Source organism: Schistocerca serialis, chromosome 2 (genome assembly GCF_023864345.2).
Source record: "Schistocerca serialis cubense isolate TAMUIC-IGC-003099 chromosome 2, iqSchSeri2.2, whole genome shotgun sequence".
NCBI lineage: Eukaryota > Metazoa > Arthropoda > Insecta > Orthoptera > Acrididae > Schistocerca > Schistocerca serialis.
The window spans coordinates 311404531-311428784 of NC_064639.1; the positions used below are offsets into that span (position 1 = coordinate 311404531).

Here is a 24254-nt window from a genome sequence, read left to right on the forward strand (position 1 = left end):
TGTGTGGACTGTGGTAAGGAAGGTGAATCGTGGATTTTTTAATTGGGAGAATTTTGGGAAACTGTTCAAAAAAAATGGTTCAAATGGGTCTGAGCACTATGGGACTCAACTGCTGCGGTCATTAGTCCCCTAGAACTTAGAACTAGTTAAACCTAACTAACCTAAGGACATCACAAACATCCATGCCCGAGGCAGGATTCGAACCTGCGACCGTAGCGGTCTTGCGGTTCCAGACTGCAGCGCCTTTAACCGCACGGCCACTTCGGCCGGCTGGGAAACTGTGTGCGGGCTTTCAGCCAATAATGAATGAAATGAAATGGCCCTCAACTACATACCCTCCGACTCAACATTGAAATATTAAACGTTTTGGCTGGTTTCATTGTCTAGGGGCTGGGATACGTAGTTGCCGCATTACAGGCCACATACTACTGAGTCAACAGTATACGATAAGAATACACACATGAATCGAATGATCGTAGGTTTCTATCACTCGGCAGTTGTGAATTATGAATGTAACATATAAATTTGTAAATGAAAGATTGCAATAAAATAAAATCTGCAAGTACTATCTCAATGGCTTTAAATGTTGAGTATGAATGTAGAAGTACTTTTGAGGATGCGGTATACATCTGCAAAACACTTATTGGTGTCGATGGTCCAGCAATTAAATAAAATGTAAGTTGAATAACAGGGAAACAACAGATTCCTACAGCACGTAATTAGTTATGAACAACAACACAGCTCGTGAGATATTAACTTCTAAACACACACTACGTCTTCACTGTAGAAGCTACGGAAATGTCACAACTGCACAAGTCGGCACTCCAAAGTATTTCTATCCGCATCGCCCACGCGTAAACCGCTCCACACTGTCCAAGTCTCTGCCGCGACTGTGCGTCCGTCGCGCCGTCACGTCCAGCACTCCCCATGTCCTTTGCCGTACCCCTGTCCTCTCTCCCGAACTCGCTTCCATCGAGTCTCCCCACTCACGAGCGCTGTGATTGGCTAGAGCGCTCCCTCCATGTCTCCAAGCTAACATGCATTCACAAACATATTGAAACACATACCAAGTACTGGATTTACATTTAAATAACTTGAAATTAAATAAATATTCCTACAGCTGGACCATAGACAAGCTATAACACACATTATTAAATGCATAAACAAATTAAATAAACATATATCAAAGGGACAGCAAGCAAAAGTAGTCCAGCAGCATAATGTATCTGTCCTTTCTGAAACACAGTAAATATTTAACCAATTTCTTCATCAATAGTATATATCAGATACAAACAAAGACATAGAAGAATAAATATAAAGCATGATACTACCGTTTCTTCATGTAACTGTGGAGCACTTATGGCCTGACGCGATCGATAATAATCAGCCACTTTGATCTCCAATAGCTCATGTACTGTTCAAGTTACATACCTGTAATTCATTCCAATTTAGGTTTACACTAATAGCTTTCTAAAGACATGACGATCGACAAAACAGGATGAAGCGTTTATGTTTTGGAAATTCGTTTCTGGGTGTTACTTGAATAATTTACCGTCACATACTACACTTTAAACTAATAAAGGCATTGAAAATCTGATTACACCATCAGAATCGTCGTGCAAAGAATAGTAATGTACATGTTTCTTTTAGAGGTATCATGATTCATCTGGCTGCTATTGATTTCTATACAAACTGTGAAATGTCTGCCATTAAGGTTTCACAAAGTCCGCCATCTTTGGCCCTCTCGGCGCACAGCAGCACCAAGGAATTCCCAGCCACGTGCTCGATGGACCACGTGGTCCAGCTACTGTGCGGCATCACGTGCTTGCTAATGAGCCACGCCTTGCCGAGCGGCCCTAGCGGTGGCCGCCAACTCTGAACTTAGAATATTTTCAGGGTGCCACAACTTACCCTGCAAGATACCTCGTGTGGGAGGGAGAAAGAGGTGTGAATTTTATTTAGATTCTATAAATAAAATGCAAGGAGTGCTCTTCAACATATCAGAGGTTTACTCAGTGAAACTGTATTAAACTGCATATGCAATAATTATTGAAATGTTATCAAATTCATTAAACATTCACTCACAACTTATTCAAATGATCCAAATAAAAAATAAAAAGATTTGAGTCGACATATACTGTAGAAAGTATAAAAAAGAAAACAAATAGAACGGAATTGGCACCAAGAGCTCACAACAAGTGAATTATATAAGGTGCCTGCCCTGGTATTTGCCTTTTAACATGAGCTTTGTATGATTTCATTCTAATTTAATATATAAATAAATTACATGATACGGGTTGAACTGGTGTAATAAATGAGGAAGGATTAAAGAAAAAAAAACAGCTGAACATGAGACTCTTTTAACGAGCAAACGATGCATACTGTGCCTTGCGTCTTTATGAGCATCTAACACATTGCAAAGAAATTGAAGAAAGTGAAAGAAGAATGCACAGCTAGGAAAGCGGGCGTTTTCTGTATTACCATCTCCATAGCGCGGTCGGCGTGGCGGTGGAGTCGGCTGATTGCGTGCGGCTGCATCAAGGCTGCCGGCGACGTAGTTGATAGCGTCTAACAAGCCCTACGCTGAAAATAGTGACCGAAACCTACTACTGGAAGATATCATTACTGGACGATGGTATGCGTCCATCTGCAAGTGCAAATCGTGAAACTGCATTAAACAAAGCTCAAAAATGCTCTAGCAGTATTTCCGTCATCGGACATGTAGTAAATCAAAATGTGATCCTTCGTTAAGCTCTTGATAACGCGCACAGTGAGTGAAGCTAGCCTTCTTGGATCTACCAAATTTAGCTCTCTACGCTGTTTGCGACGAATGCAAAGTGCATTGTCTCATGACAAGCGATAAGAGAATCCTTGCGACTTATCGGAAGCAGTCAAGAGTGAACTCCTGCCTCCTCAGAAGCAATATTCGGAATTCCCAATACTAGTGCGCTCCTCACACCTGGGGGGGGGGGGGGGGGGGGGAGAGAAAGAGAGAGAGAGAGAGAGAGAGAGAGAGAGAGAGAGAGAGAGAGAGAGAGCTGCTCCCCTCCATCGTCTTGTCTCCGCCCTTCCGCAAATCACGTAGCTCGTACTATTTTTCAAAGCGAGCATTAGATTCTTGCCAATGAAGAAGTCGGTTTCAACATTTCCTCCCTCTTTGCCATCGCATTCCACGAGGAAAAGAGAGCGATACTCTGTGTGAGATAGAGCATACAAGTAAACCAAGATTTCTCCCTTTGAATATTGCCGCTACGTTCTCAGGTGTTCTGCTTGCGGGAAATGGCCAAAATTCCTCGGGCCACTTGCGATTCTTGAACACCCAGGTCGTGCTGTTGCTATTCAACTCTCCTCTCTGTCCGCGTTACCTAGAATCGTGACACAACTGTTTTTAGCTCTAAGTTTATAATTTCCGCTGCCTCGGGCACACGTGCGAATGTCCACGGCTTCCCTTGGCAGCGTGTTGATGTATGCAACGTCTTCGCCAGTCGCTAATCCTCTGGGGGCCTGCCCTCTGTGAAGCGTGCCGACATAGGCGCGCGACCGCCGCTCGCCCGTGTGCGCACTACCTGTGTCCACCTGGTCTCCGGGCTTCCCAGCTAGGAACGCATCACAAGAATTCCTTTCGTGCACAAAGTGTACCAAGTGTACCCTCGTCCGGCCATCCTGATTTAGGTTTTCCGTGATTTCCCTAAATCGCTCCAGGCAAATGCCGGGATGGTTCCTTTCAAAGGGCACGGCCGACTTCCTTCCCCGTCCTTCCCTAATCCGATGAGACCGATGACCTCGCTGTCTGGTCTCCTTCCCCAAACAACCCAACCCAACCTAACTAAACAGTTCAAACAAGTCTGCAAAGAGAAGAATCATAGCCCTTTACCGATGCTTCATGACACAATAGTTCACTCCCATCACACTTCATATATTGCAATAAACTAATGACTGATTTTAAAAGTAATTATCTCCTTTAATTAAAAAACATGAAAAGCTTGGACTCTTTTCAACCCATTAGTTCACATGTGTTTCATCTGTGAAGGAGACCACATATAGGTCGCTACTGCTCCTTTGTTTGGGATCCGCACCAGGTCGAATTAAAGCAAGGCATCCAAGCAATGCAGAGGTTGGCTACTAGATTTATTACGTTAGGCTCGAAGAACTCGCAAGTATTACGGAGATGCTTCGGGAACTCAAATGGAATTCCCTAGTGAGAACGCTACGTTATTTTCGAGAAAGCCTATTAAGGAAATTTAGAGAACCGGCATTTGAACCTGACGGCAGAAAAATTCTATTGCCACCAACATACATTTTACGTCAGGACCACGAAGATAAGATACGAGAAATGAAGGCTCATACAGAAGCACATAGACAGTCGTTATCCCCTCAGTCTTTTTTCAAATGGAACAGGAAGGTAAATGACTAGAAGTGGTACAGGGTGCGTTCCGCCGCGCACCATACTGTGGCTTGATGTAGAACAGTTGCAGTACTAACGACGTTAGATCCCTGAAAACTGTGCAAAAAATCGCTTAACTGAGAAGCCTGATGGGACAAGAGATGGGCCAGATCAGACTCGTTAGCCATGGCCTCAACGGCCATCGCTCCGAAAGCTTGATGCTCAATAGGTTTAGCGCATTCGAAAAGGCCAAACTTTTCTTCAGGAGCGAACTTAAGGAAAAAGGTTTGTCCGGAATAATCCAGACCAACCCGGTTTTAGTGATGAAATCACACCCCAAAAATAGATTAAAGGGCAGTTTCTGAACGAAGGCTAAGGACATAGTCCAGAAAAAATCGCCGACCGATAAACTCCCCTGGACCCAACCATGCACAGGCAACACCTGGCCATTGCCCACCCGACATCTCTCTACCTGCGAAGGACCGACCGAAGTTTCGCAAGATGCGAAATTGCAAAAACCACTCGAAGCTCAATAATGGAAAGGAACTACCAGCATCCCAAAGAGCACAAACCGGCTCGCCACCTACCCGATAACAAACGTAAGGCAGGATGGGAGGGGGGGGGGGGGGGCTGATGAGGGAGCGACCATCCGAGTATACCAAAGTCTCAAAGCTCGAACCCGACTTCGCGGCCCAACACGGCGTCTTCTATTGGCTCTGGCTGCACGAGACTGAACACAAGAGCTTACCAAATGAGCCATACTGACGCACCTGAAACGACGCCGACGTTCCCTTTCGATAACTTCAGCGGATGTAGATACTCCAGAATCAGTGCCGACGTCCCGCCCCTTAACCTCGTGACGTACGTGGTTCTCAATTGGTAATGCAGATGCTGCTACGACCACATCACGGAGCTCTTCGCAGGTTGAAGGCTGCTTACGGAAGACAAATGTAGCACTTCCCAAATGTAGCGACACTCAAGCTGTTTACGAACCTCGGTGGGCAATCTTTGCCTATTGCGAGCTCCCTTAATTGCTGCAAAGAAAACCTCTCCGCCATGGCTCGCGAGAGGAGGTTCTGCAACTCGCCTCTAGCTGACGTGTATAACGAGCAAATTACTTGGTGCGGAACGTGAAAGTCGGCCGTGTGTTGTTCTAGGCGAACCAATAACCACGATAATTTTTCCACCTGATCAAGTAGCTCCACCACCAACTCAGTAATATCTCAGAAGAAGTAGGCCAGACGATTAGGCATCTTGGCCAACACAGCACACAACTTGACAGAGGATGTGACAATACCACCCCTGGGCTGTCTCTCACCCTCTCCCCGACAGCGCAAGTCCCTATCTTCAGCCTTCATCCCATCCAATTCCAAACTCATAAGCTTAAATTGTAATGCGATCTCCAAAGTTCCCAACTGAACAGTTAGTTTTTTGTGATGATCTTCCAAATCTAACTTGCTTAAATCCGCTATCAGATTAGTTAAATGCATCAACTGTGTCCGCAGCCTATGCAGCTGACTGCCACTAGGTTGGGTTCCCTCCAAAAGACAGGTAGTGTCCTCAAGGCCTATAATAGCCTCAAACAAAAATTCAGTTGCCGCTCCTGTCTCACCCACCACCGCCTACGTGACGTCAACCGGCTGAAGAATGGCAGCGCGCAAGCGGGCTACCAATTCTGGAACACTGCCCTCAATCGGTTGGCGTCTTATTGACACTGTCTGACCGCCATTACGATAAGCACCTAAAACAAGTAACAGCCAAAACAAAATGGTGCCTCAGAATACAAAAACAGAACAAGAGTGAAACTGACCGCAACTAGAATGGCAAGCACAAGTGCAACCATGCTCAACTACCACTGATACGCCCTGCTAAGCCCGCAGGACAGGACAGGAGTTTAAATTGTGGAAAGGGGCCAAAATCAGCGGCTGTCAGTTATAGTCGAGCATACAACTTTATTTATTTGACCAAACAGTACAAGAGACAAGAAAACAAAAAAAAACACAGTATTAATTTTTGGAACTTAATCAGCGGCTGAATACGCTATACAATCCCATGCCCTAAGGGCAAGACCACTTTCATTTAAAATCGGCTGGAAGCCAATAATTTAAAACTCAAACCAAAACCAGAAATTTAAAAGGCAGAAGGCCTTATCTTAAATCATTTCTTTCAATTAGGCTAAAGGCCCAAACAATCTCACACCTTAAGAGCAAACAACTTAAATTTAAAAAATTCGGTTGGAGGCCCATCAAAATAAATTTTTAAAAGGCCAAAGGCCTTACCTTAGTTTTTTATTTAGGATGAAGTCCCAAACAGTCTGACACCTTAAGAGCAAAACAGCTTTATTTCAAAATCGGCTGAAGGCCCATCACTTAAAGACTCAACAAAATTAAATTTTTAAAAGGGCCAAAGGCGTTACTTAAAACACTTCGTTAAATTAGGCTGAAGGCCCAAACAATCTTATGCCTTAAGGGCAAAACAACCTTAATTCAAAAATCGGCTAGAAGTTGTACAAATACAAACATGAAGAACAAATAAGAAAAGACTGTACACCCAACAGCCCTCAGAAATTTCCGAGGGTCGACCTGGAATTCAAACACTAAAGGCCGGTTCCCACTAGAGCGCGGCAGCGCGGCGTGCGGAAACGGCAGCGGCAAGCGTTTTCCGCGTTGACGCGGCGGCTCGCGGAATTGGCGTTCCCATCTGGAAGCGGCAGACGTTAGCGGTAGCCAATGACGGACAGCCACTGAGGTACGGGGCAGGACCCACTGAAACGCGCGGTGCGTTTGATTAACTATATCTTACACCTACGTGAAGGAAAGACGAAGTTGGGTGAAGACATACCAATTTTTCATTTTCTGTACAATGTGCTCTTTCACATACTTCATTATTCATGTTTTCTCATTTCACCATAAACAGATTTCATGACTACCGTTCACGATTGTTCACTATCTCCTAGCACAGTGAAACAATGTACAACAAGAGAGATTATTCAGATAGTTAAGCGAGACAAAATTTTAAATGTGGTACGGTAGCAGGTACACGAAAACAGTAAGAACACAAAGGCTAGGTGGAGGGGATGAAAGTGGAAGCCACCTGATAGAATTTCCCACAGAGCATAATGTAATCATCGCCAGCACCTTGCTTAAGAATCACGAAAGAATAATATATATTTGGAACAGTTTTCGAAACCAGATTGTAAATTGTAAGGCATTTTCTGGTGCAGACGCAAACCTGACTGAAGACTGTCAATAGCAAGAAAAGCGTTCTGAAAAAGAAAATTTGTTCACACCGAATATAAATGCTAATGGTTGGATACTATTTTACAAAGGTATTTGTGTGGAGTGCAGCCTTGTATGTAAGTGAAACGTGGACGATGAACACTTCTGTCAAGAAGACAATGGACGCTTTCAAAACGTGGTGATTCATAAGAATGCTGAACATTAGATACGAGGATCGTGTGACTAAAGAAGAGGTACGGAATTAAATAGAGGAGGAAGAGGAAATTACAGTACAACTTTGACGACAATAGGGGTTAGTTGACAGGGCGTATTGTGGGGCGTCAAAGAGTGAGGACAAAGGGGTTGGGTGATAGTATTCTGATAATAATCATCTGTTGAAATACTATTCTACTATTTTATCTATTAATGTAAGCAGTGAATTTACTCTTCCATGCACTCCTTAAAACATTTAAACCAAAACTGAAATCAGCTGAACACCAAATCTTTCAACCACTGTCTGACAACTACTGGATTCACTTTCAACTTTCTATAACTATCACTGGCTAGCCACACACACATACAGATATAAGGAGAACAAAAATAAACAAACATTAGTTTTCAGCATATAATTCTGCAGGTTGGCAACATGTACATAAACAAACCAGACAGGAAGGGACATGGGGTGAACACACTGTAGTTACGACTTTAAATCAGAGTTTTCGGTAAAACGTCTACTGCTAGTGACAGAAGAGAAAAGAGCAAACATGAAAATGTGCTTATGTTCCATAATATAAGTTTTAGTTCAACCTCCAGCATGTGAGCAGGGACATGGGGTGAACACACTGTAGTTACGACTTTAAATCAGAGTTTTCGGTAAAACGTCTACTGCTAGTGACAGAAGAGAAAAGAGCAAACATGAAAATGTGCTTATGTTCCATAATATAAGTTTTAGTTCAACCTCCAGCATGTGAGCAGGTGAGGGGAAACGTATATGTCCGCCAAAAACTCAATTCACTGTAAGTAATCAGTCATTCACGTAAAAAAAAGATGTGAACTGTTTTATAATCTCCAAGTATCACAGATCAAAACAAAACTGAGTCATTCTAGATTCCACCGAAGATGCCTTAAAGTAAAAGGCGAAACGCGTCTTGAATCTGTAAAGTACACTGGATAAAGAAAAAAGAAAGGAAATAATCAATAGCTCTACATATTTAGTAAATTACATCTTATGACATACCAGCAAATTAGTTTCGGTTTAACTTCTCATTCGACATGCTATTAATGCCATTTAAAAAAATTCATCTATCCCTTCTGAAAAACTGTAGTTACTTTCATATCTTGGTAGATAAACAGATTTAGGATATTTATCATGCGACGAAATACATGACTTTTCACAAGTTACCGTTTGCAAAAAAAAAAAAAAAAAAAAAAAAAAAAAACCAATACGATTTCTTGAACCGTTTACGAAATTTGCGGTTGATACAACCACATGGTTTACGACGAGCAGGACGAAGTACCGGTCGCGTCGCGAGCAACCCGCGAGCGGTGACGGCACAGCCCGTCCGCCGACATATCAGTCAATATCTCGAGAACGGTGATAGCTATCGATCTGCTCTCAGCTTTAAAAACAATTTCGATATGTTGACTAAATTTCATACACAATAATGTATTACCTAAAATGAACTGTACGCAAAGTCCACGCAATGCGTTTTCACCTCTGCACACTCATTAAAATTTCGTGTAAAGGTTTACGTAAATGCGATACAGCAAGTAACTACGACGAATAACGAAAAGAAATTCGGTCCTTTATCGAGAGAAGATATCAGGCTATAACATGCCCAAGAATCAAATTTTTCTACCGAATAGTTTCCTTGGAATCGGATGATATGTTTTTCATAGCTGCCGCCGCGTCCGCGCCAGCGGTTCGGCGAAAGTTCGTGTGGCCCGTGAGTCCGTACCTGACGTCACGCTCAGCGCGTTCTGTGATTCGCGGCACGCACCTGGAGCGCGGCACGCGGCAGCGGAAGCGGTTCGACATGGTCAAACCGCGACGCAGAGCCCGCCGCGCCTTGCCGCTGACGCCATTTCCATGGCAACCACGCCGCTGACGCGCCGTTTTGACGCGCGGCAGCCCTAGTGGGAACCGGCCTTAACGCTCGCTTAGGTGAGGCAGGCAGTCGGCCCAACCATTCTCGGTCCTACGACGACCCAAGCTACAGACAGTCAATGGACCCACCGACAAGATAACTTCTGCTCCACTTCACTAGCACACAACAGGGAGTTCAATGGAACAACGTAGAAAGCATTGGCGCAGCAAACAGTTATACATTGAGCTGTCAATCTACAAACCGTCCTGGACGGAGACAACACGATGAGGAAAATACAATGCCTGAATTTAGGTCAACGGCCAGGGCAGGTAACCGGAACGTTAACGGCCACAAGGCAGCAGATTCCGCTGGTGCACTTCAGTTCAAAATAACCAAGTACAGTTAAACTCCATCGGAGGGTGGCCAAAATTTTCCAACTTGAAAACACACGTTGTTGTTCAAAGGAATGTCCCAACAGCCGACAACGAAATCCAAACGACACAATGTGAACAGTCGTGACTTGCTGGTATATTAAGTCAAAACTCAACCTTCTTGTCCAGGATTGGTGAGCCACGGACCTCGTAGCAATGGGAACAGCACCACACACTCCGACCGTGCGTAGACACCGCCAGCGGCTCCTGGCCAAACTACGCGCCGCGGAGACTTCCTTGCTGTTCCACGCCTACTGACCAGCTGCTCGCACACAGCACAACCGAAAACCATAAGCGCCAGGGAAAAGATAGTACAAGGTGCGAATATCGATACACACCGCTGCTGCCACTCGCGGAGAGAGAGGATAAAAGAATAATCGCAATAACCGCGGGAGGCTAAACACAGAATAGCAATCAAGGTTTAATACAATAACATGAGCCAGCCACGGCTCAGTAATAAATTCAGTTTTCTCGAAGGAGATCGGAAGTCCTAGCTTGTTGCATGTGTCTGCAGCTTACTGATTTGCGCTGCAGCTGCGTCTCGCGAATGAGAAGAAATCGCGAGATTATCTGCAAACAACAGGCAGTCAGCTATGTAACTCATGTTTCTGTAGGCAAGCCTGACTCCATTTTCAACATCTTTCTCACTTATTCCTTTCGTGAGGCACTTTCTCAGGAATGCAGGTGAGAAGCAGAGGTGTAGAAGCGTCTGTTATTCGCTATAGTTATGTTAGCAGTGACAGCCGCTTAACGCCTTTGACTTCCCGTCAACGACTGGTTTGTCCTCTCTGCAAACGAAACGCATGTGATGGACGGTACTACTTTGCAAACCAAAGGCATATGATGCATGATACATGTGTATTACATAGAACACGGTCTTTTACCAAACTTTTATCTTCAACTATTGAGATTCACCAGATGCAAACTGCGCGGGATTAGCCGAGCGGTCTGGGGCGCTGCAGTCATGGACTCAGCGGCTGGTCCCGGCGGAGGTTCGTGTCCTCCCTCGGGCATGGGTGTGTGTGTTTGTTCTTAGGATAATTTAGTTTAAATAGTTTGTAAGCTTAGGGACTGATCACCTTAGCAGTTAAGTCCCATAAGATTTCACATACATTTGAACATTTTTTAACCAGATGCAAACAAATGAACAATACGGTTTTTTAATTAGGAAGTGGGCAATTTAACTGAAGGTAGGAAACTATAAGGGGCGATCAAAAAGTTTTCGTTTGAAGGCCATACAGTCCAAAATCGGTATGCTAATGAGGCAAAATGGCTGTGAGCAAGGAGTACATCAGCCCAACAACACATCAAGTTGAAGATAAAAGTTTGGTAAAAGATCGTGTCCTATTGAAGAAGTCCGTAACTGCTTGCTGCACACCCTCGTCCGACAAAAATCGTCCATCCTTCAAGGCCTTTTTTGAGGGATGGACCGAAGGTATGATAATCGAATGGCGGAGACAGATGGATCATAGGGCAGGAGCTCGAGTGTCTCCCATATGAACTGCGTAGATTCTGCGTTACGACATTTGCGATATGGGGACGTCCGTTATCATGAAGTAGCAGCATTCCTTGCCGCAGTTTTCCCGGACGTTCCGCCTTAATTGCACGCCGTAATTTCTGCAGCGTTGAGCACTACCGTTCCCCTGTGACGAAGACACCAGGTTCCGTAGTGGGTGAGGCTGTCTCTCAGATCGACCGCTGTCTTGTGTCGAATGGCGACCAGTATGGTACTTGCTTCCCGATACACAACCATCGCTCTCCGATGAATGTCTACCGGTATTTGTCCTTCGGCAGCTAAGGAAAGAACAACAGCACGCTGGTCCTTCAAATGGTTCAAATGGCTCTGAGCACTATGGGACTCACCTGCTGAGGTCATAAGTCCCCTAGAACTTAGAACTACTTAAACCTAAGGGCATCACACACATCCATGCCCGAGGCAGGATTCGAACCTGCGACCGGAGCGGTCGCGCGGTTCCAAGCTGTAGCGCCTAGAACCGCTCAGCCACACGCTGGTCCTGTTTTGAAGCGTTTCGTAAGATCGTCGCCATAGTTCACGTTCCCGCTTTTGCGGCGCCATGTCGGAAAGGCTCCAATCCCACACTAATCCCTTGCTTATGTGTCGGTGCTTATATACCCGCATGGGAATCGTTCTACGTTGCATATACGTTGCAACAACGCCCTTAAGCGGCAACATTTTGAGGTATGTATGGAGACTGAAGTGGTGAATGAAAATTTGTGCCGCGGTCAGGATTCGAACCCAGGTCACCTGCTCACTAGGCAGATGCGCTAACCACTACGCCACCCTGGCACAGTGACTTTGCACAACTGCATGGACTACCATAGCGCGCCTGCCCCCTCAGTCCAAATACCCATTCACCTTACAGCCCACTTGGTATTCCCCATAAACTCGAACAGCATTGCAGAGACTCTTCAGCGGTATTGGAATAATGCCTCACCATCGAACGAAATGGAGCATCCTGACTGAAACCTATTCATAGCTGTTTAATCACGTGAAATTGTATGGTTACAAATACATTTTAAAGTCTCAAACTTCTATGATGTATCTATGGAGACGGAAGCGACGAATGAAAATTTGTAACCTAAACTTGGTACAAATTTTCATTCGCTTCAGTCAGCATATACGAGTATAACCGTATATATTTGAGACCATTAAAGAACGCTATAAAATATATGGAAAACGACAAAAGATGTAAATATACAAAGTTTAAGACTCAACACCCAGCTGGCTTGACTAATAGTAATATTCTTAACTTTTCCTACCCAATCCAGTCCAAATAATCCTACTTTACTGCAAATCAGGCTCGAACCCACAAACAGGAGTATTTGTAATATAAAAAGACAGAAACCCTCAGCAATGTACATAGCTTGCCTTTTTGAAATTCAGTGGTAGGGAAACTGAACTGGCCCTCATGCTGACTACACATCACAGGCACAGTTCATAATATTAATGAATTATTCGCAGAGCACAAAGACAATGTACAGCCATAAGTGTGATGCAAAACATATTTACGAATGTAAATATCGGCAAACGCCTCTTAGCAACAATGGTGTTACAAGACAATAGAAGAAATCAGAAGGCAGTGCAGTTTAAATAACAATCGCTGTATGCCAAGATTTCTCAGAAGGCAATTTATTCAACTTAGAGAATAATACACTTACAAATATTAGACAAAGTGCATCCATAATAACAGAACACTGGAACAAACAAGCAAGCAAATTAGAAGCTAACACAAAGACTAATCACCTGTAGGCTCTTAATTAAAGCGAAGGCACTGTTATTCAATTACAATAGTGAAAGCAATACGATTTTAAAGGAAGTATTCACCAAGGCAGTTGCGCTGCAATGCTGGATTAGTCGAATTGCGTAGAAACCAGCTTACAGCGTTAAGAAAATATGTTATGAACATAACTGTCGCAACTCGAAAGGGGGTTGCAACATACTGCAGGTCGTCTCTTGCTTTAATCGTAAATATATGTCTGAGTGATGCTGAAAGTTTTTATTTTTACATAAAGAAAAGAATAATCTTCTTAATAATTTTCAAAGTGCGAGCTACTCCCTTAATTTTATATAGGAATTAGAGAATTTACTCAAGGCACTTTTGCATCCTAGGTCTTAGGTAACTTTCGAAACTCAGATTAATAACCTAATTAATTAATTTAATAAAATTGACCTTAAATTGCTGGTGCAGTCACGTGGAGCCACAATAAAATAATAACAGTGAATAGTTGAGGGAGTGTGAACGAGAACAGTGGAGTTGATTCCGGCGACTCTTTGGGCGAGGACTGGTGCTCCGAGGCAGCTGTTATGTACTGGCGCGTCCACGAGAATGTTGTAAACTACGCGTTCTCAGTCAGAACATGGGAAACTTCCCTGTCAGTGCGGTGAAGTCCCGGCAGATTTCAGGGTCTGTTGCACCCGTTCGCTGTTCTGGTCAAACCAGTTAGACTCACAGGCTCGACGGTGCGTGTTGGAATTGTCAACGTCAGAGAGCCGACTCAGGACGAATAAGTTCACCCTCGTGACGCACGATACGTCCAAGATGATATCCAGTTCCACTCTCGGTGTAGTTGTAAAGTGCCACAGGCTCTTAATCCACCACAAGATACAGACCACAACTCTCACCCACCGGGAAAGACCTGAAGTTCACCACCACCAGGGGAAGACCAGAAGACGAAGAAGGCAAAGAATCGTAAACACTTTCCACCAAGACTCGGTACGGGAGCCGAATTAGCGAAAACGAAACAGCCCTCACATTCCGCAAATCAGTCGAATTATCCTTGACTCATTGAATCTCCAGTCTTGACTGTTCTGTTGGCGTGCTAGCCAGTCCAGATACAGCACCAGGATCCCATGCTGGGGGAGTAAGATCCCACTTTGCATATCCTGAGAGTAGCAAATCAGTGACTCCAAATCTCTCGTCTGAAAAGAGAAGACTTTAGACTATCGATCCGTCGTTCTCACTCTAATCATGGCCACAATTTGGCAAAAAACATCTATCTACATCAGACCACAATCCAGGCCGACCACATCCAATTTCTAAAAGAAGGTAGCTAAGCTTCCCAGACAGTTGTGCCCATGAAATTATGTTTTTGCCACTCAGAAAGGGAAACTGACGACTCCTTGCCGTCAAGGGTGTTACAGTCTTGCCTCCACTAAACAAATGCACCAGCTTCTCTGTCCATATCGACCCAGATTCTGACATGAGAATGCGTAGAGTTTTATGACCTCACCATTTCCAAAAAGGCTCAATTTGCTCTCTTAAATCCCTTCCTCCACGTACTTTCAGCCAACTGGCAATCTTTGCGACAGACCATCGCCTCGCCCATATAAAATGTTTTGCGAACTGCCGCCTTTCCGTCTCACCCGAAGTGGGAAGTAGGAAAGGGCTTCTGCCAGAAGTCCCTCCGCAGGTACAATCCACTGAGTACTGCTTCCCAGAATCACTCACACGCCAGAACGCTGCACTCAGCATTTATGGTCCCCCAATTTATCTCTCTCCCTGCCGAACGTAGCGCCCACTAAGGCTCTTTGGGTACACAGATAACGCATGCAGTTATAAGAACATTCTGCCCACAATTTTCTTATGGAAAAAAGTCATAAACCACACATACCAAATGTAGTACTGGGGAACACTGAGATCATGACTTAAAATATGAACATTAATCTGACTGACAATGTTGTTAAAGTGAGAGAGTGGTTTTTCACCTTTCGCTACCTCCCTATAACCCAATACGTTCTGCATGGGAGTGTCACACTTCAATAAAGAGGCTAATGTGACGTGGAGCAGAAGAAATTGTGACACTTTAACTGGGTCTTTTGAAAAAAATTGAGATACGATGGATAAATAATCAGTTATCCAAAAGACATAAACTAATCATTTTATAGTGGTGAAGCTGTGTGCTGCAGAGTATGTCACTATTTTGTTAGTTTCCCAGTACCACTCGTGCACCCCAGTGGGCTAAGCTGGCACTGTTTGCACATTCATACTTCAAGCACTCTCACACAATGCAATACTTACTTTTAATTACATTATACCCATTATTAACTCTAGCTACCTATAAAACTTTCTACTTTACGCTAATCTGGTCTTTGACAGTGCTACTGATACCAACGTATTGGATGGTGACGCTGATAAAGATATCTGGTGCAGAATCTGGGTCGGATACCACTCACTGCCATCTGTACACTCCTTAATGTACTGTCAGGACAGATTAGACTTCGCCACGAATTCACCTTGCCCTCTGAAACCGACCAATGACTCTCAAAAATCGATGTGCAAATAGCAACTGCTGCAAAGGTACAAAATGCCAGTTCATATGATTTGTAGTGCATAAGGAATTGCGGTTATTTTCCTTTCTTTATCTGGTCCCATTTTATATGTATTTCTATATTTCTTATTCATCTATACACGCGCTATCGTGACTTGCACTCCATGTGCTCACGCCATGTAATACAAAACTTCGCAAAAGCCGCCCCCCCCCCCCCCCCCCCGTGCGCTAGCGATCCATAATCGAAATACCACAAGGGAAACATCATCGCGCTATAGCGATAATCCATGAGCGATAACCAAAGACGAAAAAGTACCACTAGCAAATAATGTCGCACCTTACGCGATTATCCATAAGCGTAACCATACTCCGAAACCAACAACGAGAACACATTGCTCCATTGGCGATAGCCCTAAACGAACTCAAGCGAGAAAAAAAAAAACCGTACTTCCGTACTTGAACATCAAAACGCCTTTGTCTTGGACAACCCATGTACATCTTCCAAGATACCCCCATCGGTACCGGTGGCATGACCAAAATCACGCCAAGATTGACTTTTGGGTTGCAAATCAACTTCTGTGGTACCACTATCACTTCCTTTCTCCAAATGTTGGAACAGACCATGCATACGCTCCACCTGCAATGCACATAATATCAACGTAAGAAAGCAAACCATTACTAGATTCCAAGATGAACTCCGAGAAGAATCGTATCTTCAAGACTTGTACAATTATTTCCGAACCAAAATTGCAATTTTCAAGTTATTCCAACACATACCTTCGCTGTGGCATGACAAGCTACTAATACAGCAATGCTCAAGTATGAAACCGACCAGCTTTATCATAAGCCCAGGAGGTTTCCACCGTGAACTCGGCACATCCCTACCCACAAAATAAATTAAATACGTGAAACATGAGAGGATAGCAGTGCTTCTCAAAGTTGCAGTAAATTATGAAAGTGCAAATGCCGCACAGAAAACTATAAACGCCAAACTCATTGAACAGATGTCACAGGAGAAGATCTTACATCTACATCCGCTAATTACAGGGTGATTCAAAAAGAATACCACAACTTTAGGAATTTAAAACTCTGCAACGACAAAAGGCAGAGCTAAGCACTATCTGTCGGCGAATTAAGGGAGCTATAAAGTTTCATTTAGTTGTACATTTGTTCGCTTGAGGCGCTGTTGACTAGGCGTCAGCGTCAGTTGATGCTAAGATGGCGACCGCTCAACAGAAAGCTTTTTGTGTTATTAAGTACGGCAGAAGTGAATCGACGACAGTTGTTCAGCGTGCATTTCGAACGAAGTATGGTGTTAAACCTCCTGATAGGTGGTGTATTAAACGTTGGTATAAACAGTTTACAGAGAATGGGTGTTTGTGCAAAGGGAAAAGTTCTGGACGGCCGAGAACGAGTGATGAAAATGTAGCACGCATCCAGCAAGCATTTGTTCGCAGCCCAGGAAAATCGACTCGCAGACCTATCAGAGAGCTGCAAATTCCACAATCAACTGTATGGAGAGTCCTACGAAAAAGGTTAGTTATGAAATTGGTTCAAGCACTGTCTGCAGCTGATAAGATTAAAAGAATCGATTTCTGTGATTTTATCCTTGCTCAAATGGAAACAGATGAATCTTTCGTTTCAAAGATTGTGTTTAGTGATGAAGCAACTTTCCACACTAACGGGAAAGTCAACCATCACAATGTCTGTATATGGGGCACTGAGAATCCACGGGAAACAACTCAGTATGAACGTGACTCGCCTAAGGTGAACGTTTTCTGTGCCATTGCAGCCAATAAAGTTTTTGGTCCCTTTTTCTTCGAAGGTGCTACTGTAACTGGACTACAGTATCTGGAGATGTTAGAGAATTGGCTGTTTCCTCAGCTCGAACAAGAAGCACAACAATTCATATTTCAGCAGGATGGAGCGCCACCACATTGGCACTTATCTGTCCATAACTACCTGAACGTCAACTACCCGAGGCGATGGATCGGCCGCCAGGCAGCCCGTGACAGAGCACTTCATCACTGGCCTCCAAGAAGCCCTGATCTTACCCCCTGCGATTTTTTCTTATGGGGGTATGTTAAGGATATGGTGTTTCGGCCACCTCTCCCAGCCACCATTGATGATTTGAAACGAGAAATAACAGCAGCTATCCAAACTGTTACACCTGATATGCTACAGAGAGTGTGGAACGAGTTGGAGTATTGGGTTGATATTGCTCGAGTGTCTGGAGGGGGCCATATTGAACATCTCTGAACTTGTTTTTGAGTGAAAAAAAACCTTTTTAAATACTCTTTGTAATGAAGTATAACAGAAGGTTATCTTATGTTCCTTTCATTAAATACACATTTTTAAAGTTGTGGTATTCTTTTTGAATCGCCCTGTATAACTATAAATCATCCAAAAAGTGTAAATGTAAACAAATAAAGAAGAATACACTAAGTGACTACGTAAATGAATTGGAAACAAATGATTCTAAACACTAACTTAATGGTGCAACTGTATAAGTCTTCTCTTATCAATACTGTGAGTGGCTTTATTTTTGGGCTGAGGCTGTAGTGGCCGACTGTCAATTTCTATGCGGACTTTTGCTGTGGTTTCTGTTCGAAGGGTTAGTTGGTGTGATTACCACTGGGTCATTCTGACGATGTTGTAGCCTTTCCCTACCAATCCCTCCATTATTCCATATTTGCCCTGTTACAGACAATATGTGAGAAGTAGGAAAAAGAGAGTACTACACCACGTTCCATTGTTGCCAGATTTATTGCAGATATCGGATCCAAGCTGCGGCCATAGATGTGGCAACATGGCAGTGAAATCATACTTGGAAGTTCAAATTTTGGCGGGAAAATTGGTCAATCGGGCTACCTCCACTAGCCTAATCCCACTCCACTCCCCCCTCTCCCCTCCCCTGTCACCCATCCCTCCCCCTACCCCATCTGGAAACTGGTGGGAAAAGGACTCAGTCTGTGCTGGGCTGTCATATAGGATGGACATAAGTATGCATTGTTTATTTAGACAATTTGAGTTGTCATAGACAGTACCTCCATCTAGTGTGTTCACTATGAGGTCCAGAGTCCAACTGACCTAGTACACAATACCACCACCAGAGGGCACTGTCAGCCCTCCCCATCCCCCCTCCTGTGACATAATCCAAGATGACAGTCTGAGGAAAAATGACAGGAAAAGAACTCACTCTGTGTGCATCTGCTGGACTGGAAGGACAGACATAATTGTTTACTGAGTTCAATAGATGAGATGCCTGTGCTGGAGAAGGAGGAGTTTAACGGGTATATTAGCTGTAGTTGTGGATGTGAGGACTCTGTTGATAGCAATTATATTTGGTGAAGATGAATAAGCTTCATGAAATAATGAAGATGCTGCAGGATGGGGCAAAATTACACTTCACAACTCATACAGGTAAATGTGTGTGCCATAACTGTAGCTCATTTGATAAAAGTCCAGTCAGTCTTCCAAAGCACAAGAGGCAAGACGTTCTTCCACTGGAAGAGAGGCCACATGTGGGCCTCATGGCACGCCACGTGGAAGCTGCAGGGCCGCACTAAACACGCCCTGTCGCACTGGAAATACCCGTGGCCTACCTCCTGTCCATCCCCAGTTCACAGATATCCTTTGTCATTCAACAAGGACTGCTTCTGGAGTTATTACATCTGGTGTGGCGGAATTTTGTCACATACATAATTTGAAGATGTCACAGGAACTGGATTTGCCACTGCACAAACCAACAATATCATAATATTCATATTAGGCTACCCAAACCGTCACAAATGAAGCTCGGCCGCTCTGGACACAACTTAAAGCAATGCTGCAGGAACAATCGGAACGAGTATCGTCAACACGTTACAATATGAGGACACATGAGAGCTTTCAAGAGAGGACAAAAACGTCATGACACAAATGGACCTACATCCTATTACTCACTTTACTGTAGGAAACATGTATATAACCGGAATTGTGGACAGTGGAAGCCACATTACGGTGATCTTAGAATCTGTGTACAAGAGATGCAATGCAAATCATCCATGGTCAGCACTCACACTGAAGAAAACGAAAATCAGTGGCGTAGTGAGAGGAAAACACGGAGGCGTGGATACAAACTCGGTTGGTGTTCAGTTGCCAAGGACACACCGTGGAAGTAAACTTTCTGGTCTTCCCTTCACTAGAAATTTAAATAATATTCGGCATCGATTTCCTGAACCAACATCAGATTGTATTGGACGTGGGACGAGGAAAGCTCACATTTCAAAAAGATGTTGTCAAGAAAATTATATTTGCTGATCACATAACATAGGCGCTAATTCCTGCCGAATTCCTCAATCTAAAGTACACGACAAAACGGGAGGAAGATGTAATGAATTGTAGGATGATGAGCGTTGTCACACCGCACAAGAAGATTAACAAACTCGTAGGGAGGTGCGCAGTATGATTGATACCATGTAGAACGTAGATAACATTCCAATAAATGACAAGGACACCCTGGGAGAAATCTTAGTTGAAAACGGGGATGGATTTCCGCCGAAAACGGGAGCTATCCATAAATTTGATTATGCTTTCTGAGTGTGCAAGAACACAAAATTCTTCATACCACCTTACCAGATCCCCCTGGCCTACTGTCACAAAGTTTACTTGGAGATCAAGAGGATGCTAGAAGATATCATTGAATCAGCAACTCCACTAGAACAACCCCCTCACGACAGTGGAAAAGTCTGACAGCTCAGTCCGTTTGGTGCTGGATTCCCCCCCTCCCCCCCCCCCCCAAATTAACAGATCGTTCTGAGAAGTTGGAACATCTCCTATAAAACTTCCCTGGCATAACAGTATTCTCGTTCCTCGATTTACAGTTCAATTTCTGGCAAATTACATTCCAGGCAGACAGCAGGAATTACACCGCATTCCTCGCCTTCAGCAGGCGTTACCAATTCGGATTGCTACCATTCGGGTCAAACTTGTGCTCAACTGCCTTCATTATGGGACTTGATGGTCTCCTGTGAAACAAAGATTCACCACTTATGTAGATGATCTCTTAATTGCGGAACCGACGTGGAAGGGACACAATGGATCTTCAGAGAAATACTACAGACTTTCAATGAATGAACATCGCGAAGTCGTGTATTGGAACTTCACGAATAAAATTTCTCGGTCATATCATCATCGCAGATCCAGACAAATCGAGGCGATAGCAAAATTTGAAACGCCAACAACTTAGAAACAGCTCTGTGACTTTCTTGGTGACGCAAATTTCTACAGAAGATTCATTCATGTGAAGAAACTAGCAACACCGTGATCATGGCAGCTCACGGGGAAGAAGGCGCCTTGGGACTGGGACGATTTGGCTGAAGGGATTTGTCGTCACGAGAAGTATGAAGACATTTTGATTGCCACATATACTGGAACTAATGCACGAAGCTTTGTCACATGTTACTACAGAACACTGGCGATTAAATATTTGGTCGCAACATTGCAGAGCGATATGAAGTGGGACAAGCATGTAATAGCAGTTGTGGGGAAGGCGGATAGTCGTCTTCGGTTCATTGGTACAATTTTGGGAAGATGTGGTTCATCTGTAAAGGAGACCGCTTAGAAAACACTAATACGACCTATTCTTGAGTACTGCTCGAGCGTTTGGGATCCCTTTCAGGTCGGATTGAGGGAGGACATAGAAGCAACTCAGAGGCGGGCTGCTAGATTTGTTACTGGTAGGTTTGATCATCACGCGAGTGTTACGGAAATGCTTCAGGAACTCGGGTGGGAGTCTCTAGAGGAAAGGAGGCGTTCTTTTCGTGAATCGCTACTGAGAAAATTTAGAGAACCAGCATTTGAGGCTGACTGCAGTACAATTTTACTGCCGCCAACTTATATTTCGGGGAAAGACCACAAAGATAAGAGAGATTAGGGCTCGTACAGAGACATATAGGCAGTCATTTTTCCCTCGTTCTGTTTGGGAGTGGAACAGGGAGAGAAGATGCTAGTTGTGGTACGAGGTACCCTCCGCCACGCACCGTATGGTGGATTGCGGAGTATGTATGTAGATGTAGATATAGATGAAGAACGTAGGCTTTCTCAAAAGAAAAGAAGAAAATGCGACGTGTGATGAGCCGCTGTTGATCGACTCATTATCAATATCGCAGATGACAGTTCCAGTACTGAAATGTATTTCTTGGATTTGGATATGAAAGGAGTTCAGAGATTACAAGACGTTAAGTATAAATACATCACTCAGAAAAATTACACTGCGTTTAATTTAGAAATTTTTTTCACTCTTGTTTTTAATTACAATACTATTGAGCTGGCTCTCGTCATGTTTTTTTTTTTTTTTTTTTTTTTTTTTAATTATCATTGATTGCAGTCCTGTCGTATCTTATTTCTTCTTCGGTTACCGCCATAACCTTTCTGCCTTCTCTCCGAGAGTGGCAGCAGCAGCGTGTATCAATACTACTACTGTTGTACTATCTTTGGGATGGCGGATATATTTTCTGGGTGTGCAGTGTGTGGCAGTCGGTCGGTTGGCGCTGAGCAGCGAGGAGGTCCCCGTTGCGCGGAATCGGGCCGGAGCCGTTGGCGGTGTGAACGCGCGGTTGGAGAAGCGAGGCGCTTCTTGCGAGGGTTACGAAGTTCGTCGCCCACTGATCTTGGACTCTGTATTTCAGACCTCACTTAACCTACTAGCAAGCCTCAACTGCTAGCACTTCTCTTCGTTTGATCCTGGTTGTTGCTTTCTGCGAAATTCTCGTGGACAGCAACGTGTGTGCATTGAAGTCGGCTAGAATTGCAGCCGTTTTCTTGGATGGGGTTTAACTTAATTTAATTCACTCCTTCATTAATGAAGTGCACCAGCGTTATCTTCTGCCTTGTGGCCGTTAATGTTCCGGTTACCTGCCCTGGGCGTTGACGTAGTTTTTGGCAGTGTATTTTCCTCGTCGTGTTGTTGCTGTCCTGCACGGCGTGTAGTTGGACAGCTGAGGTGTGTTGGTAATGTTGGGCGTTTATTCTGACTTGGCTGGATTGGGCACCAGTGTCCAGAACGTTGCGCTATTGACGTCTTGTTGTCGTTTTGCTCGTCGGGCAGGGCAGAACTGATTTGTTGGTTGGTTTGTCGGCTGGCCTTCTGTTGGGTTGTCTTCCGAATAAGATGTTGTCGGTCTGGCTGCCTGTCTCATCTAAACGTGCGTTTGTGTTACTTTCCAGGCCGACCCTTGGAACCTTCTGAGCGCCGCTCCTTGTGTTTTACATAGTGATTTCCTTTTAGTCTTAAGTAATCTGTGTAGCCTCCAGCCGAGTTTTAGCTTATTAAAATTGTAAGCTCTTTTTCTCTTTAGACCTTAAGGTGTGAAATTGTGTTCTCCATGGTGTGTGGCCTTCAGCCGAGTTTTAAGCTCTCTTAAACTGAAAATTCGAAATCTTGCTCTTAAGTCATAACATTGCTATTTTTTGGGGGTATGAGGCCTTCAGCCGAGTTTGCATGAAATGTTTTAAGCTAAGGCCCTCAGCCTTTTCAAATTGAAAGCTCTTCTTCCTAGGACTTAAGCCGTAAAATTGTTTTGACGTGATTTGTGGCTTTCAACCGAGTTTTAATCTCTCTTAAATTAAAATTTCAAGATTATTGTCTTGCCCTTAGGTCATAAGATTGGTATTCTTTAGTATGTGGCCTTCAGCCGAGTTTAATCTCTCTTAAATTAAAAATTAAAAATTTGTCTTGCCGATAAGTCATAAGATCGTTATTCTTTAGTATGTGGTCTTCAGAGGAGTTTTAATCACTCTTAAATGAAAAATTTAAAATCTTGGTCTTGGCTTAAGTCATAACATTGTTCTTCTTTAGTATGAGGCCTTCAGCCGAGTTTGCATGAAATGTTTTAAGCTAAGGCCCTCAGCATGTTAAATTGAAAGCCTTTCTACCTAGGCTTTATGCTGTTAAATTGTTTGGTTGATATGTGGCCTTCAGCCAGGTTTCAGCCTATTTAGAAATAACACTGAAAATCTTTGTTTTGGCCTTAAGCGGTAACACTCTTCTTGCTTAATGTTTGGCCTTCAGCCTATTTTTTTTACTGAAGTAAAAAAAAATTTTTTTTGAAAGAAGTGAAGCTTCCACAAGAACTCCTGTACCTCAATTCCTTGCTTAGGCCTTGGGCCCTGGATTTTCGTATGTGGCTTTCAGCCGATTTAAATCAAATCAAAGCAGCTCTTTCGTTAAAACCTTCTTGCTTATGTTGTTGTATGTTTTAACTAATAAAATTTATGTGTTGTGTGTAACTGACAGCAACTTATTTTGAGGGATTTCAACTAAGTTAGGTAATAAGGAGAGCATATTGTACTTTCCGTCTGG

The 24254-nt window shown here is 43.7% G+C and overlaps 1 non-coding gene across 1 annotated transcript; it reads right to left on the reverse strand.

Annotated features, from left to right (window-relative positions):
• Window positions 1-12356: 12356 nt before the first annotated feature.
• On the reverse strand, window positions 12357-12428 carry Trnat-agu (transfer RNA threonine (anticodon AGU)). The gene has a single exon. It is a non-coding gene; the product is annotated as a tRNA-Thr (tRNA).
• Between the last annotated feature and the right edge of the window lie 11826 nt (window positions 12429-24254).